The sequence below is a fragment of the Trachypithecus francoisi genome, unplaced genomic scaffold (genome assembly GCF_009764315.1).
Source record: "Trachypithecus francoisi isolate TF-2019V2 unplaced genomic scaffold, Tfra_2.0 Contig01558, whole genome shotgun sequence".
NCBI lineage: Eukaryota > Metazoa > Chordata > Mammalia > Primates > Cercopithecidae > Trachypithecus > Trachypithecus francoisi.
In genome coordinates, this window is record NW_022681440.1 from 4,635,245 (window position 1) to 4,651,602 (window position 16,358).

A 16,358-nucleotide genomic window follows, 5' to 3' on the forward strand; every position below is an offset into this window, starting at 1 on the left:
TCTTTCTTTATCTCTTTTCTTCTTTCTTCTTCTTTCTCTTTCTTTCTTTTCTTTCTTTCCTTCCTTCTTTCTCTCTCTGTCTTTTGTTTTTATCTGGGTGGTCTCATTCTGTCACCCAGACTGGAGTGCAGTGGTGCAATATGGCTCACTCCAGCCTCAGCCTCCCTGGGCTCAGGTGATCTTCCCACCTCACCTTCGATCCTTGAGTAGCTGAGACTACAGGCACTCACCACGACACCCAGCTAATTTCTACATATTTTTGTAGAGACTGGATTTCACTGTGTTGTCTAGGCTGGTCTTAAACTCAAATTCCTGGGCTCAAGCGATCTTTGTTAGTTTTCTTAATCATATTGATTTGTTTGTTGAGAACTTAATTTCCCTTGTCTTTTCCTGAATTCTTATTTGGCACTTTTATGTGGGTGATCTTGACATAGTACTTTTCTCTCCCTGCTTGATTAGCTTGTATTAAACCAGAAATAGTGCTATGAGCACAGGAACATAACAGAGCAGCTGTGACCAGCAGTTCTTTACTTTGTTTCTGGCAAACAGACATGTTTCTTCAGGTGCAACCATTATGGGGGTAGCTGGAGCACATTTTGTGATGAAACAGAGAAAAGTTTGATTAATAAGAATTAAAGCTCTGAATTACTTTATCAATTGAAAGTGCATCATTTGTTTACTTGACTTGGGAATTCCATTTTCATTTAATCCAGTGTCTTAAACGCTGGAAGTTCGATGTGAGTGAACGCACCAACTATTGCATTAGCAGGTCAGTTTTACAACAAACTGAATGCTATCAATTTAAAGAAGCTTTAAATATTTCAGAAAAAAATATCAAGTTTCTAACAGAAAAACCAAACCTCAGCATTTAGATGTAGCAAGCTTGCCATCTACTGATCAGTAGGATTTTTTTTAATGTAAAAGGAAATTTTGAATATGAATGTGGCTGCATCTAAAATAGTGATATTAATATTTTAAAGCAAAACTGCTTAATAAGTAGCTTCCTGGTATAAAGCCCTAGGCTGAGCCTTGGGGAAGATACAAGAGGCGTATGAAGCTGCAGTGGGCTTCAAAATAATTAGTTTGGTAGGGCAGGTAAGATGCATGCCTAAGTTTGTTAAGGAAAAATACAAGGTGCCTTGTATGCAAAAGGTGGAACAGACAGGCCTGGGACGTGTTCTCCACCATCTTCGGGGCCCTCAGCAGCAGCCTGCCACGCGTGCAGCCTTTGCACTCTGTCTCTCCTGCCAAACCCACATGGCCTCCCCAAAGCCCACATTCTAGAAGCATTTGTCTTCAGGTGATATTTTAGATAACTGCTTATTGTTAGTATTTTGGAAGAAGTGCAAACAGGGTGCTAAAGTAGAACAATTCTCATGTCAAAAAAGAAGTGCAAGCAAAACACTAAGATTTGTCACAGTGTAACCGCACTCATTGGCTCCATGATCAATTCCAGTTGCAATGAGCTGCAAACCAAAAGCGGAGCCCAGGGCAGGTGCCTGCTGCAGGTTGCCCCTACAAATTGCTGATGTAAATGAAGTAACATGATTTCGATGTGACTCCTACCCCTATAGTCTAAGCAATAAAAGTTCAGATAAATGAAAATAATATGGCTACTGTCAAACTCTAATGTATTTCATAATGAAAACAAATATTGAAGTGTTCATTCATTTAATAACTCTTCCCCAGATATCATAATAAAGAGCATCATAACTAACTGCCAGACGTCAGAACAGACATGATTGGCCCATTTTCTATGTGCAAAAATTGAATCTGTAGAAACTAAAGCGAATGATCAAGGTCAGGAGAAGCCACAACCCTCCTTGTCTTCCAGTCAAGCCAATGCTTTTGCAGACAGCTTTTTGCACGGTTGCACGCAGTTCCATATGCCATAGACAACCATGGTGTACCATGTGTGTATTAATGTACTGTGTACAGTGTGATCTGTTTAACAACTTTGAAAAACTAAAGGGAAAATGTCTACAAAATTCATCATAGGATAAGTGATTATTTGAAAATTAATTCAAAAAGTTTGTTTTCCAAAAGTAAAATCTAAAGTTCTTTCATGTATGCAGAAACTATAGGAATCCCACCTCCTTAGGGAAATAGAAAGCATTTTATTTTAGAATAAAGTTGTAAGTTAGCAAGTGTCAGTTTAAGAAAAAAAAAAGGTGATTTTTTTTCCTTTGTGAGGAACTACATTTAATTTGCAAGTCTTATTTACGATGATTCCAAAACTATTTTTCCTTTTTCCAAGATTATTTCTAAGAAGAGAGCATATGATTGGAAAAAAAAACATACTGGATTTAAGATATAGAAAGCTTTTCAAATACTATCTATATAAAATGTCTATTGTTGATATCTTTCATTGTTTTTTTACCTCCATTTTTTCTTCTCTTGTCCATTTAACTGGTTTTATTTTTATTTGTATTTTATTTATTTCTTTTTTGAGGCAAAGTCTCCCTCTGTCACCCAGGCTGGAGTGCAGTGGCATGATCACGGCTGAGGGCAATCTCAACCTCCCAGGCTCAAGAGATCCTCCCATTTCAGCTTCTAAGTAGCTGGAACTACAGGCATATGCTGCTACACTTGGCTAATTTTTTAAAAGTTGTCTTGTAGAGATGAAATGCTACATTATCAAGCTATAACAAGCTGGTCCTGAACTCCTGAGCTCAAGTGACCCTCCCTGGATTACAGACATATGCCACTGTGCTCAGTCCATTGAACAGTTTTTTTAAATATTGAATTGTTTTTTTCAACCTTTACTCTCAATCTTTAGGCTAAAAGAAGCCCTAAGAAAGCACTCAATCATTCCTGCAAAGGAGTTGGAGGGAATAAACACGCACCAGGAATAAAAAGTGTGTGTCTATGTGGGTGAAGCGTACCATATTGATGCCTTGGTTGGGGGCGTAGCCACGTGATATTTTATGTAGTCAGCCCTATTCTCAGATGAGGCACCAGGTTTCACTTTTTTAGGTATGTGTACCAGATTCTGGAGTCAGAACGCCTTGTTTAGAGGCTGTGGTGGGAGAATCACCAGAGCCCAGGGGATCAAGGCCACAGGGAGCCGAGACTGCACCGCTACACTCCAGCCTGGGTGACAAAGTGAGAACTTGTTTCAAAAAAGAAAACAAACAAACAACAACAACAACAACAAAACCCCGGCTGTACCATAAATATGTGACCTTAAACAATGTATTCAAACTCTGTGTGCCTCGATGCTCTCACCTGTGAAATGACAATATCACGTGCACCTGCCCCACGTGGCTGGTGAAAGGGTTGGTTGTAAACACAGGGAGGGACCAAGAACGTGTTCATGACACACATTAAGGGACTTATTGTTACTATGGTCATTATGATGATTATTATCTTAGTGGCTCATTTCAATTTTCTTCTCTTGTTTTGAAATCTTAATTTCATAGGGTTAAAATAATTTGATTATCCTTATTGTTAGTTTTGTAATGACCTGTTAAAATCTCAAACACTATGAAATATATTTCACATGATATGAGGTAAAGGAATCACTCAAGGAAGCAAAAAATCAAAAGAGGATGGAAGTGATCAGGTCGAGTCTTCATCATGTGACTGGCAGGAATTTTTTCTATTCTGTTCAGGCTGCTATCACAGAATACCAGACTGTAGGGGACTTGTAAACAGCAGATATTCATTTCTCACAGTTCTGGAATCTGGAAATCCAAGACCAAGGCACCCAGAGAGTAAATCTCCTGTGAGGACTGACTCCTGGTTCATAGATGGAGCCTTCCGTTTTTACAAGGGCCCTAATCCCCATTCATGAGGCCTCCACCCTGTTGATCTGGTCACCTACCAAAGCTCCTGCTCCTAATACTATCACATTAGGGGTTGATAATTTCAACATATGGATCTGGGGGGAGGTGAGACACAAATATTCAGACCATAGCAGACATGTTCAGTGAATTCCCGAGAGGTGTCTACAAGAAAAAATGCAAAAACTTGTATCATTTGAAAGCACCTTCCCAACATCAGCTTCTAAGTCATTAGCTTGTTTTCAAATTTTAAAAAAAATGTGATAACATTGAATCTGATGAGTTTGGATGTGTGAGAACACTAGATTAAAAAAGTGAGACACAAACCTGGCCCCAGCTCTGCCAGCAGTGAGCTGCTGTGGTCTTTGGCAATTTGATGAACTGTTATGTGCTACAGCTTTCTTATATGAAAATCTAAGAATGAATTTGAAGATGTGAATGTGTTGTTCCCAAAGAAAGCCTATTAGTATTGATACATTTCATTTTAAAGAATTATTCATTATTCTAAAAAGAGTTTACAATTTGAAATGCTTCCATTCTATCATGGTGAAGAAACTCATCAAAAATTTCATTTTTAAATTGTTGATTCTATGAATATTTTCTCTCCCCTGCTCTTTACTTCTGTGTATGTATGTAGGCAAATCCCACCGGCCAGCCAACATTCAATGAGAGGCAACAGTACCTTATTAATCCAGTGGTGTGGACTTTTATCCTAAATTTGGTAATGCTAGTTAGCTAGGCAGATGTGAGAAGGCAGGAGGGCTCCCCAGCCCCCATCAGGAATGTCAGGTGACCATCAGGCGATGGTCAGGCGGTTGTTAAACTGTCTAAAATCATAAGTGGTCACAGCTGATGCCAGGGAACGGCAGGCCTCCTAATAGATAGAAAACACCTGAAACATGATCAGCAGCTTCCCAGTAAGATCTCAGGATTGGGAAAATGGGCTCAAGCATGCACACAAAGAAGAAAAATGGTGGCATTTAACTGGAATATGACCTTCCTCTAGGAACACTGAACTGGTAAAGCAAAAGTGTGTCACGTGAGTCTGTCCACAATTTCATCATGCAGCCCCTCCTAAGTGCTGATAGACCACTGCACATGTGGTAGCCCAATCCCAGGGGGAAGAATCAGGGGAGAAGAGAGGCAAGACCCTGGAAATATGTCAACGTATAAGACCCCAAGTCAAGAGTCGAAGAAGGCACTTGGATCCCTCAAGTTACCTACTTGGAAGAAGGTCAAGTGTACTTCCTTCCATTCCTGCTCTGAAACTTTTTAGTAAACTTTCTCTTCTGCTTTATAACTCGCCTTGACTTCTCACTCTGCCTTATGGCCTTCAGCAGAATTCTTCCCTCTGAGGAGGCAAGAGTTGAGGTTGCTGCAGACCTGTGCAGAATCGCTGCAAACATCCACACACCTCAGGATGGAGCAACAGGAGGTGCTCTGGGCTTAGTCCTTGGGTCCAGGGTCCAGTCTTATATGACCATCTTCTGAAGGTCACCACTTCTTAGAATCTTGTTTTTCTCATAATCTTTGTATCTAGTGCTAATCCTATCCTGAAACCTTATGCAAAATGCCTACAAGGCATAGATACCAGAGCTTGTTCATTGAAACATTAATCCCCTCTGTCTATTTCTCAATCTCTCCCTCTCCTCCCCTCTCTTTCTCTCTCTTGTTCTCTCACTTCTCTTCCTAGCCATCCCCACTCTCTTTCAACTCAGTAAGTCAAAGCAAGTTGTTTATCAGCATAAATAACTTGTTCTTTCTTTACAAATGGCAAGATACCGCAAAGCGCTGACTACCAGTCCCCAACCAGCTCTCCACTGGAAAGTTGTGGTCTCACTTAATCTCCTCCAAGCACTTTGCATCCTCATGTCTTCATCAGGTGGAGAAGGAACACTTCTAAGGAGACTGTTTTGGAGAATGATATCTAATGTAGCCTGGAAGTTTTGCTCCACCCACCTCAGCTCAACATCTGAATATATTCTTGTGCACCTCCTGCTTAGGGACATGCCAGCAAATTTTCTCATATCATTTGCTTATTTGAAGATACGAAGGTCCTGGGAAGCACTGTGCTCCTCCAGTGTGGTCAGCTTGGATGTCCCCTCCTGTGAGATGACCACTAAGCTCTCCTACCAGCTTTCTGTGGGGTGATGATGACAATGACTATGATGGTTTCTAATTGATTTGTCAGAATTCTGAATTGACGACCTAATTGGATTATATTTGCTACTATAGTCCTGAATTTTTTCACTTTTCCAAAAGTGTCTTTTGATGAAGAGAAGTAATTAATTTTAATGTTTTTCCAGCCTTTTCCTTTAGCATAGTGGCTAGTAACTAAAACTGAAGGCATCTGCTGCCTGATGTTGAGAGTTCCAGTATAAGACTGCAGATTGATGGTGCCCCAGGGCAGCTGTCCTCGACTTCTATCCAGTGTGCTGGCAGAAGAAGACAGTGGACTGCCAGAAGGCCCGCCACGTCTGGCAGGGGAGGAGCGATCTGAGCGCGGCAGAGGCTGGACTAACTAGTACTGAGCCTGAAGCCAGAGGCACAAGCACATTGGCCAAGGCTCACAGTCAGCACAGGACAGAAAATCATCTTCGACGTGCAGAGACACAGATGTGAAGCCGGCTCTTCAGTGTGTTGTTACTGTAAACTGGGCACTTAATATACTTGCCTGAGCCTCTGTTTTATTGTTTTAACAAAATCCAGATTAAAACAGTAAGACGGATGATTTTAACTAATCACATTTCCTAATACTTGATCAACAGTTTCATCGCTCACAGGGCACGTGGGTGGAAACGTGCAGAAACCAAATGAATGATGAAAAAATAGCAGAAGTGAAGAATAGAAAGTGGCATAATGGAAACTGAAATGAAGTTGACATATTATTGAGTTATTTCTTCAGTTTAAAAACCACTCTTTTGAGCTCTCAAACGATGACAGTAACATATTTGTAGTTTAAAGATGTGCTGATATAGCTCATGAAGATAAATCCTCCTGGCAGTTCTGCAGAGAGAGTGAGAGGTTCACCCCATTTTACCTTGGGAAAGCTGGGACACATGTAACTGTAGGGGAGCCTCAGTTTATAGGGTCAGGGTTCTGGCTTTGTTGGCTTGAAATGGTACGCTGCTTCAAATATACATATTTTAAATTAACAGTTAAAAAACTTCCACTGTTAGACATATTTTATTTCAGATATCAGGACTGATTTACATGATGGCCAAATTGTGAAAATCCCATTGAAGGATGAACAGATAAATAAAATGTATGTACATATCTACAATGAAATAGTATTCAGTCTTTTTTTTTTTAATAAAAAAAAGAAAATCTTCTCATTTTCAGCAAGCTGGAGAACACCATGCTAAGTGAAATAAGCCAGACACAGAAAGAGCTGGCCTGCATGAGCTGGTCCTGATGTGAAACCTAAGAGAGTCAAACTCCCAGATACCGAGACTAGACTGCGGTTACCAGGAGCTGAGGGAGAGAAATGCGAGGAGATGGTGCTTAACCAGTGCAGACCCTGAGCCATGCAAGGTAAGTGAGTTCGAGACCGCTGCACAAGGGTGCCTGTGGTAAGATGGGGAGAGCGGGCATAACCGTGGGTTAAGAGGGTGGATTTCATGTCACGTGCTTTTTACAACAGTTTCTAAAAGGATGAACTCATTCTTCTAGAATCACAATTATAAATAAAAATAACTCCAGAAAAACATCATGTTTCCGTTATTTTCTTTTCCAGCAGGGGTTGAGACAGGGTGGAGAGGAGGGCTGCAGAGACACGGGTGTACAGCCCAGTCCATTCAGTCCAGGGAACACACATCCAAGGCCTCCTGAGTCCTGCGATTCTTCCAGGCCCAGCCTCTTCTCCTGGGTATCACTTATTGAAGGCCAGCGCTCTCAGGCACGTGGATAGCTGAACCCATGAGTCCTGGAAACGAACCCATTCCGATATCCATCACCTCCCACGGTGTGGTGCAGAACAAACTCACCTCCACCGGCCACAGCGACCTTCTCCTGAGTTCTTGCTCTCCTGCGGTGTTCACCGCTGATTCCCTGATTTTTCCAACCTTCCTGGTTTTGCTCAAGCTCCTTCCTGTCATAACTCTCCCCTCCTACCCGTGCCAGCATGACCCTGACCCTCTCGCACATCCCGATGGTTTCCTGCACTGTAACTGAGCAAGGCCCCTCAATCCGGGGACCACACACAGGGTAGGAGACCCGCTCCCTGGAAGTAGGTGCAGGGCTGGGTCGTGGGTCCCTGTTCCTGGAAGCAGGTGCGGGACTGGGTCGTGGGTCCCCGTTCCTGGAGAAAGGCGGAGGCTGGGTCGTGGGTCCCCGTTCCTGGAAGTAGGTGCGAGGCTGGGTCGTGGGTCCCCGTTCCTGGAGGCAGGTGCGAGGCTGGGTCGTGGGTCCCTAGAGGTAGGCACGGGACCGGGCTGCAGGTCAGGAGGTGGAGGAGGAGCCGTCGCGGGCGAGAAGGGCAGGGTAGGTGTGTCCTGGATATAGGGCGGGTCTCATCGCTTCTTTCTCCGGCCCCTTCTGTCCGTGTCCTGAATTCATTGTCTGGTCGCGGACAGAATGATGAGGTCGGGGTGGCTGTGACCGTCCCGGGACAGGAGCAGGCTGGGCGCAGCTGGCTCTGGCCCATTCCCTGCTTCCAGGCAGTGACCCGGGGACGCATCCAGAGCTCGGAACTGGCGCCAGGGCTCAACCTCTGCCTCCGTCGTGAGCTGCTCGGGGACCCAGAGCCCTGCGACTTTGGACCTGATGACTTTGCACTTTGACCTCAGCCAGGCCAGCTCGGGAGCCAGGAGCAGGGGCTTCTGCCGAAGGCGGACTTCCCGGCTCAGCCGTTTCTCCTCGGGGTCTGGGCAGCAGGTCTTCATATCTCCTGTGCCCTTGTAAGGCATTTGTTCCATTGAAACGGGTCTTAGTTTTCAGGATATCCTGTCTGTCTGAGTAGAAGCTAAGTTCTTTGAGGGTAGCAGAATGTCTCTATATTTTTGTCTCAAATAACTTGCACAGTGACTTGCATGTAGCAGTCTGAGGAGGGACAAGCTTTGCTCTATGCTTGGGTGGGGGGTAGGATCCCTGTGTTCACAGGGAGGGTGCAGAGGCTCAGGTGGATGCAGCAGCTCAGGTGGGTGCAGAGGCTCAGGAGGGTGCAGAGGCTCAGGTGTGTGCAGAGGCTCAGTTGGGTGCAGAGGCTCAGGAGGGTGCAGAGGCTCAGATGGGTGCAGAGGCTCAGATGGGTACAGAGACCCAGGTGGGTGCAGAGGCACAGGTGGGTGCAGAGGCACAGGTGGGTGCAGAGGCTCAGATGGGTGCAGAGGCTCAGGTGGGTGCAGAAGCTCAGGTGGGTGCAGAAGCTCAGATGGGTACAGAGGCTCAGGTGGGTGCAGAAGCTCAGGAGGGTGCAGAGGCTCAGATGGGTGCAGAGGCTCAGATGGGTGCAGAAGCTCAGGAGGGTGCAGAGGCTCAGGTGGGTGCAGAAGCTCAGGAGAGTGCAGAGGCTCAGATGGGTGCAGAGGCTCAGATGGGTACAGAGGCTCAGGTGGGTGCAGCTCAGATGGGTGCAGAGGCTCAGATGGGTGCAGAAGCTCAGGAGGGTGCAGAGGCTCAGGTGGGTGCAGAGGCTGAGGAGGGTGCAGAGGCTCAGGTGGGTGCAGAGGCTCAGGAGGGTGCAGAGGCTCAGGTGTGTGCAGAGGCTCAGGAGGGTGCAGAGGCTCAGGTGGGTGCAGAGGCTCAGGAGGGTGCAGAGGCTCAGGTGGGTGCAGCTCAGGTGGGTGCAGGGGCTCAGAAGGATGCAGAGGTTCAGCGGGGTGAGTCACAGGTCCTCCTGACACAAGCAGTTCCTGAGCAGGTTTTGAACTGAAATCCATCTGACTCAAAAGAACATACCCTCGACTGCTATGTTGTACTTTCTGTTTTCCAGATAAAAATTCATTATTTTGCTTTTTTATGAAAAAATGAAATCTAAAGTTTCTGTTTTCATTTAAAATTAATGGTGATAGGAATCTCATGTAGATGCAAACTTTTAAAAATTATCCTGTCATTATGGTCTGAGATGTTCCCAAATGCCCATGAGTGTGCATCTTAGAGTATCATGCAGTTCAGTCCACATGAAGATGTGTAGATGTTAACCTTGATGTCTGAAATTTCAGAGGTCTGAAATATTTAAGCCAAGTATAATGAACAATGTGATTTTAAAAAAAGATCCTTTCTATTTAAAACATCTTCTATGCAACACCCAGTGACAAATAATTCACACAGAGAGAAGCTCCACTTTGAATTATGCCAACCAGCTGGAATAAATAAGGAAAAAGTTGACATATCTGACTATAAATCCAAGAAATAGCATATGTTTTTCTTATACATAGTGAAAATATGTGAAAGAAAACAGCAGGTCTTTTCCATGCTAGTCAGTTACTCACATAAAATATTAGTTGTTCAACTCCTTCAGATAAATTATTGAGCAAATACAAAGTCTTCAGTCCGTGAGACACTGAAAGCACTTTTGAAAATTGAAGCTAATTATTGAACCATACTAGCAATTGCAAATGAGATTTGGCTGTGTGTGTATGTGTGTGTGTGTGTTTTAAAGTAAAGTAGTATTGTCTTATTAGAATTTATTTAAAGTAGTTTTTATATAATGTCTTTGTATTAACATTTCGAAAGTAGAGTTTATAGTATATTGCATTTCATATACCCATTGTCCAGTCTGAGTAATGATCAATTGCTATGTGCTTGGCATGTGCTATGGGAACTTTATGCTCAATTCATGGCCATTTCTGTTTGTCTAAAATCTGCCCATTTTTGCCTCCCGCCATGTTTTTTTTTTTGAAGAAAACTTCAAGCATTATGTATAATGTTTTCCATATGAAAAAAAATTCCATTACATCATTTATTTAATACCCATGATACAAATGAGGAGACAGGGCATGCAGAGGACAGAGCATGCCCCTGGTCCTACAGCTGGTAAGTAGCAGAGAGAAGATTTAAACCTAGCCCATCATCGTCATGTCCACTTTTTGTATTAATTATTATAGCTGAATAATGGAACTTGACGCCTGGTGAGTGGACTTTCCTACACACAGTCTTCATTTAAGATGTTGTTTGGGCGACACTGGCTCTTTGGGTTTCTATATGTATGATAGAGTAAGCTCTTCAAAGTCCATAAACTCCCTCATTGGAAATTAAACTTGAATTATTTTGTAAATTAAGTTTGTCAGAATTTTTTATTGGTTTTGAGTCTTCTCATTTATTAACATTTGTTTGTGTTTCCTAAGAATATGTTTTTAGATTTTTTTTCCATAAAGTTCCTAGCAGGGCTGATTTATTTCTAAGTATTTATTATTGTGTTTCTAATATTGGTGATATATTTTTTTCTGTTGCATTTTTTATTTGGTTACTCTTGGTATGGAATGCTATGTCTTCGTTTATGGTACTCTGTCTACCAATCAAAGACCACACATGTCCAGGACAAAGACCCAAATGGCTATCATCAAAGCAAATTTTTCCAGAAAGAAATTTTCTTTGTCTTCCCAAATACTGTCAACATCGCTCTCGGGAGTAAGGTGTCCTTACTGCACTAGATGTGTTTCCACTGCACTCTCCCGGTGGAGGTCTGATCATACGGGGATGGGTGCACACTCCTGCCTGCTCCATCCTTCTTACAGTTCCAACTCTTAATTCCTTATTCTTAATTCCATTTCCTAATTCCAATGTTTACTTTCAAATCTCCTAGACTCTTGGTGTAATCAACACCATGTTGCCTTCATAAAGAACTACTCTCTCTCTTATACTTTTACTGCATTGCAGTTTAATTTCTAGGATCCTTTAAAGGTTCCGTAAGCTAGTACATTATTTTGTTTAGTGGGATCCTTTGAGATTCTTTCTCTATATTGTTGTTATATGTGAACACTGGCACTATTTTTCCAGCTTTTATAAGGAGTCCTCATTTTCCAGAACTGTGAGCAGGAAAGACAGTCTCCTGGATTCACCTTTCCTAATAAAACTGATGTGCTTTTTTTTCTTAGTCAAAAGATGTATAAGATGGATATCTACTATGCAAAATAATAACAAGCATATAGACTGACAGAGTAATTTATCCTTATGCCTCTACTGTTACTCATAACCCAGTAGAAGGAGAATACCTGGAGGTCCTGAAAGGTAGATTTGCTTGTATTTTCTCTGCATACAATCACATCTTCTGTACATAGTGGGGCCGTTGCCTATTCTTTGTCGAACTTCAAGACTTTCTCCCCATTAATAAAAACCTCCATATCATGCTGAGCAGATAGATGAGTGATGGTGACTTTCCTGGCTTTCTCTTTAAATGTAATGTTTTTATTGATTTTCTTTATCATCTTGAAAAAGTTTCCTGGTATTCATAGGCTAGAAATATTTTTTACTATCATAAATGACTCCTGATTGTTACTGGATGGTCCTTTGCTTGTAGATAAATGATCAGATGGCTATCACCATTTAATAAATTATGTTGTGATTTAAGTTGACAGATGCACGGGTGTTCAATAATCCTTGCACTCTTGATATAAACCCTACTTGTATATGGTGCATTTTAAAGGTACTATTGAATTCATGTCACTGGTATTGATGATTTAAGAATACATCCATAAAAGACATTGCCTTTAATCACCTGCACTTGTTCTTTGCTTGCCTAATTTTGGTATCAAGATTATAGTTCCTTCAAACAATGACTCGAGAAGTTTTCTCTTTTTCATTTTTTATAATTCCTTGAAATGTGAAAAACTAGGATATTTAAAAATCCAACAAAATAAAACAACATTGAAAAGATCCCCTCTGTCGCCCATTTTTGGGAAGGGTTGTGCTGGGCTAAAGTGGCACCTCTCCAGCCCGTGAACACTGTCCTCTGGTCACCGCATCAGCACTAGTCTAGGACAGATATGCAAGGGCCTTGCAGGTGTAACCAAGGTCCTAAGTCACTTGGCCTTGGATTGGACAGGGGCCCTGAGCCAGTCAGGTCTCAGCTGAGCCTTTGGAGCATGGTCTGCCACAGATGGGAGAAGAGGAAGCAGCCAGAGCTGAAGCATGAGGGGGACACAATGCTCCCTTGCTGGCTTGAAGAAGGAGGGGCCTCATGAGACTTGTGAGCAGCTGGGAGGCCCAGAGCATCCTCGATGACGCCAGCATGGAAATGAGACCCTCAGCCCTACCACCTGAGTGTGGGTTCAGCCCACTCCAGACTGAGTTCAGCTGGGTTATTCCCCAGACCCCCTACCGGAGCCCAGCCCGATTGATGCCCCAGTGTGAGCCTCTGGAGTCTCTTGACATAGAACCAGACAAGCCCCTGGACTTCTGGCTCAGAGATTCATGAGCTAATAAACAGGTGTTTTATTTTTTTAGCTGCTAATTCTGTGCCTTCTTTTTCATGGTAACGTAAACTGTAGGTGGTGGTTGGGGACGAAGGCAGGCACAGTGCAAGAGCCCTGGGTGACTTGAAATTGCCTGAGGTTCCCCAGGAGGCAGGGAGGCCATGGAAGTGTCCAGTGCAAAGGAATCTTCCCTGTATCTCAGCTGCCATCAAAGGCTCTCCCGACTGCCTTAGCACCCCACCTCCAATTAGTCTTCATAAAATTCCCTTTGATCTCACCGAGTCTTTTGCTACGGGACCCAAGTCTGATATCAGGGTCGTTCTCCTGTGATCCGTTCAAAGTTTTAGTTCCTCTTCAGCTCTGAATTATTTTCTTTGGATTTCTACACTTGCTTAGTGTGTTGATGCCGCAGTATTTGGTCATCTTTGCTTTTTCTTTCTTTCTTTTTTATTTTTTCATGTTAAGAACACTTAACATGAGAGCCACCCTCTTCACAAGTGTTTAAGTACACAATACAGTGACGTTGACTACGGGCCAATGCTGAACAGCAGGTCTTTAGAACTTGCTTGATGAAAACTTTGTAATTTGTAACTCCCCACTTTCTCTTCCCTCCAGAAACCAAATTCTACTCTGATTCTTTGAGTTTCACATTTTTAGATCCCTTCATATAAGTGGAATAATGCAGCCTTTGTCTGTGACTGGCTTATTTCACTTAATATAATGTCCTCAAAGTTCAACCAGGTTGTCTCAAGCTGCAGACTTTTCTTGTTTCTTAAGGTTGAAAAGCATTCCATTGTACGTGTATGCCACATTTTTAAAAATCTATTCATTCATACATGACATTTAATTTATTATCCATACGTGACATTTCATGTCTTGGCTATTGTGGATAACACTGCTAAACACATGGGGGGTGTTGATATCTTCTTAAGATCCTGATTTCCATTTTGTTAGACAAATACTCAGAACTGGGATTGCTGGATCTTATGTTAGTTCTGTTTTTATTTTTCGGAGGAATCTCCATAGTGTTTTTTCATACTAGCTGTACCATTTTGTAATCCCAGGTGAAGATAATCGAATCACAGGGATGGTTTCCCCCACACTGTTCTTGTGGTAGTGAATAAGTCTCATGAGATCTGACGGTTTTATAAAGGGGAGTTCCCCTGCACACGCTCTCTTGCCTGCTGCCATGTAAGACATGCCTTTGCTCCTCATTCACCTTCTGCCATGACTGTGAAGCCTCCCCAGCCATGTGGAACTGTAAGTCAGTTAAACCTCTTTCCTTTATAAATTAGGCAGTCTTGGGTATGTCTTTATTAGCAGCATGAGTACACACTACTATATATGTGAGAAATGTCTGTTGAAATCTTTGGCCCATTTTTAATTGGGTTATTAGTGTTTGTGCTATTGAGTTGCAGGAGTTCCATATATAGTTTGGAAATTAATGCCTTATCTTACTTATGGCTTACAACTGTCTTCTCCCATTCTGTACGTTCCGTAGGTTGCCTTTTCATTCTCTTATGGCTTCCTGTGCTGTGCAGAAGCTGTTCAGTTTGATCTAGACCTATTGTTTATTTTTGCTTTTGTTGCTTGTGCTTTCATTTTCGATCATATCTAAGAAATCATTAACATGGCCAATGTCATGAAGCTTTCTCTTAATGTTTTCTTTTTAGTTTTACTGTTTCAAGTCTCACACCTAAGTGTTTAGATGATTTTGAGTTGATTTTTGTGTATGGTGCAAAATTGGAGCCCAATTTTATTCTTCTGCAGGTGAATATACAGTTGTTTTCCCAGCACTGTTTTTTGAAGCAAAGTCCTTTCCCCATTGGGTATTCTTGGCCTCTTTGAGGAAGGGCAGTTGATCATGTATGTGTGGGTTTACTTCTTGGCTCTCTATTCTGTGAGGAACATGAGAAATGCAATAAGGATGATGCTGGTGTCTCTATTTAAGAATTTCACAAATCTCAATAACCAATTTTTATTTTTTAACAAAAAATATATTGAACTATTTTTATGGGGAGGCATTTGCATATTGATATATAAAAGTAGATGAGATCGTTCTGGCTTCAAGGAGTTCTAAGTCATAAAATAGAGGAAAATGTTGGATCCAATCTTCTCCTTATCATAGTTATCCCCAAAGAGAAACATGGCAACAGGTTATGCACAAAGAAAAGCCAAGGTCACCATCATCTCAAGGGTGAACATCAGCAAAGATCAAGCCTGAATATCGGCACACCTCTCCTTGTTTAAGTTTATACACAAATACTCCATTCTGGAAAAAAAATACCAGGGTGAAAATAACTAATCAGTTGAATTATTAATTTATTTCCCCAGGGAAAACAAAATCAGATTGAATTAGGACTCTGAAACACAACATAAACCCACAGAAAGGTTCATGGAAACTAGGAACTAAAAATACAGCATCGTCCTTCATACCAAGCCCTTTAGATTGAGATTTTGAAAGCCCACGAATGTATAAATAGATAACAATATGATTTAACATTTATGTAGCATTTGCTATTTGTCAAATTTTCTCTTAAGTGTTTTACATATGTCAACATATTTAATCATCACAGCAACATTTTGAGTTGATTACTACTATTATGCACATTTTATAGAAGAGGAAACTAAGACCCAATAGGTTAATGGCTCTTCTGAAGACCCCAAAGCTGGCAGGTGGCAGAGTCGGAGATACCCCTAGAAAGCCAGCCTCCAAACAGTGCACTCTGCTTTATGTTAGCAGCCATGCAGCACTACTATTTTCTCCAAGAATTTCAGTAGACAGAAAATAAAAAGGTAATTGCATTGCCAAATACATTCATTCAGCATTAACCAGGCATCTCCTGTGTGCCATACATTCTCCCTGGAGTCACAGTACAGAAGAAATGAATCCTATATGGTCTTTGCCTTGATTGGATTCACACATAGTTACTAAGGAAACAGCACAAATCTTTATCTTTCTGAAATGCAATGCATTCCTTTAGTTCACGAGCTCTGGGCATCTAAACAGTGTAAGAAATGCTCCACACTGATAGAATCCTGTAAGGTTTAAAATGCAAAATTCTATTAGAAGCAAAAATGGAAAATTATTTACACAAAGTAAAATCTAACTTGGCAGTCAGCGCTATTTAGTTAGAAAGAGGAAATTAATATGTATGAGCATCAGATGTGTCTACAGTTCAGACGTTTTGCAACCATAACTGCATGTAACAAAGGTTCA